Consider the following 3154-nt stretch of genomic DNA (forward strand, 5'->3'; position numbering starts at 1 on the left):
AGTGCCTTCGTGAGTCACTTGTAAAGTGTCCCATATTTCTTTTGCATTTTGGCACTGCGAGATCTTAAAGAACTCATCATAGGATAGGGCCGATGTGATGATACTTTTGGCGCGCAGGTTATGCTGGACCCTTTTGTGCTCATCATCGGTCCATAAATTTTTAGGCTTGTCTTTAGGTTGATCGTCCACAAGATGCTGTGGAACGAAAGGGCCGTTAAATACGGATTCCCAAATATCCGAGTCTATGGCTTCTATAAAAATTTGCATGCGGACTTTCCAGTAGGCATACCCTTCACCACTGAATATAGGTGGTCGATTAATGGATGACCCATCACCACCAAATGGCGAGGGGAGGGGGGGTTGAATAGGTGTAGCGGTTAGAATATCCGCTTTTCGAAACTCAACACTTAATGCTGAATCACCCCTATTTAATCGATTAAAAGAATGTGGATAATCGATTAACGAATTTGATTTAGTCGATTAAAACAGAAACAGTAAGCTTAGGCAGATTCGATTACTTGCACGACAATTAACCGATAATGAAATGAACACACAGAGCTTACAATATTATCAGAGTATTAACAGTATAACAAAGATACAGAATATGGCAATTAATTCTACTATACAAGTTAACCGATTAAATGCAATAAAGAGAGAGAGAGAGAGAAAGAAAATCCTGCAACACGATTTTTATCCTGGTTCGTTTGCTTGTCCACTGCAAACTACATCCAGGCCTCCCGGCTGATTTGGGAGATTTTCTTCACTATAATTGAATCAATGTTTTTACATGCACATCATCCAATTACAACAACTTAGACATTCACAAGAAAATAAAGAACCTTATTCTATGGTTTGACTCCCTTCCTACCGATAAAGAAAACCTTTCTTTCGGCGTATCCCCAGCCAAGAACCTCTGTTCTTTCCTTATCTAGAACTTTAAGCAATATGAAGATACAGCTCAATCTCTTAGGTGATACGACACCTCGAGATTCCCAATGTTACAACAATTTTTCACAACAAAATTCTAGAGTAAACTTAAGCAATTATAAAGGTCATATATGACAATTAAGGCTTTACTCTAAACACCTAATACAAACTCATGCAATATGACAATGTATTAGTTTCAAAACAGAAGTTACAGAATGTGAAAACTTCACAAAAAGCATCAATAATATGCATGAACATGTGAGATGAATGATGAGAAATATATCATGAAATGCCACTCAATCCTAAAGCATAGAATTCTCTCCTTTCTAAACTCACAAATGCACTATCAACTAGATGCAACAAATATCACGAAAAATGCTCTAACTCTCTAATAAATGCAACATGCAACTTATGAGATCAGTTCTGAAAATGCAGTTTATAAAGAATCAGTTCTGAAGCCCAGTTAATCGATTAAAGCCTTGGTTAATCGATTAACGTTGTTAAAAAACGTAGCTGATTCTGTTTTCCAACTTTTTCAGTTTCAACAACTTTTGAAGCAGTTAGGTTAATCGATTAACGTATGCCTTAATCGATTAACAACATATTTTCATGTGTAATTTTATATACAAAAACTCAAATACGTTATGCTCTTAATTCATACATGTTTAACACTTAGTTTATGCGTAGAATGTACATATACATGTATTTATGTGATGCATGAACATATTACGAATGACATATCTCAAAGATGAAATGATTTAAAAGACCTATGCATATGAGATATGTATTAGGTGACCTAAGCCTTAGACTCAACTTAAACTAGTTTCTAGTCTAAGCCTAGTACCAATCAAAGACTTAAGCGTGTAGATTGGTTGGTGCTCTTCAAGCTCTTATTAGCACAAGTTGTCCTCATCAAAACCATGACATATAAAGAGAGCTTTCCAAAGTGTTCCTCTTGACATGCACACTTTCATTATGGAGTGGAAATGGGGTTGGTGTATTTGCCTTCAGGCTAGGTTAGAGTTTAGGGATGATGTTGAACTTGTTCCTTTGAGATTTGAGAGAAAAGGGGATGATGGAGGTTTTGAAAAATGTCCAGAAACGCTCCTGTTTCTGTTATACTTGTGTCGTTAATCGATTAAATTCTAATCTTAATCGATTAACCTGAGTTAAAAAATTACAGGTTTAAAACGTTGCACCCAGGTAATCGATTAACATAATCCCTTAATCGATTAAATAACATTAGATACAACATTTTGGATGTTTTTAAATGCATGCAAGGATTTCAAATTTTCAAAAATGCAATATTGACCAGTCACATATGTACATAGAGCTTATTTATAGAACCGTGAATCATACAAGGAATATCTAGTATTCCACATATTTTTATTTTGTAGCATACAAGGCAAATAATCATGCAAGGCAATAACATAAGCTCAATCATGATATTTTTTATCAAGGATTCCTAGTTCTCTTCGAATAACATAGAAGGTATCTCGTGAGAGGGGCTTGGTGAAAATATCCGCTAATTACTTAGAAGTTTCTAAAAATTCTAGCACACAATCACCTTTTTGAACATGATCACGCTAAAAATGATGCCTTATTCATATATGCTTGGTTCTTGAATGCAAAACGGGATTCTTGAAAAGGTTGATGGCACTTTTATTATCACACTTAATGGGGATATTTTCTAGTTTAAGCCTAAAGTCCTTAAGTTATTGCTTCATCCAAAGGATTTGAGAGCAACACACGCTAGCGGCAATGTATTCCGCTTCTGCGGTGCACAAAGCAACCCATGCTTGCTTTTTGCTATTCCATCTTGTTAGGTATCAGTGGTCTTGGAACACCTAGAAGGGGGGTTGAATAGGTGTAGCGGCTAACAATTACCGCTTCTTGATCAAAAGCCCAACTGCTGGAAAAACAGTCCAGTTAATTGATTAACAGCAGGGTTTAATCGATTAACTATTGTATAGAACAGAATGACTAAACAGGAAAATTGCATAGTGATTAAAACACAATTGAACAAATATATTTCAGATATTTTTATGCACAAATATTAAGTATATGCCAGTAAAAAAATATCTGACTTTTCAATTACAAATTCAATTTATCATGGCAAGAAACATAAGGAAGATAAAGAGAGAAAGAACAGTGCAAAAGGATTTTTATCCTGGTTCGTTTGCGGTCCACTGCAAACTACATCCAAGCCTCCCCTTCTGGATCAGGG

This window comes from Lupinus angustifolius, chromosome LG11 (assembly GCF_001865875.1).
Source record: "Lupinus angustifolius cultivar Tanjil chromosome LG11, LupAngTanjil_v1.0, whole genome shotgun sequence".
Classification (NCBI taxonomy): Eukaryota; Viridiplantae; Streptophyta; class Magnoliopsida; order Fabales; family Fabaceae; genus Lupinus; species Lupinus angustifolius.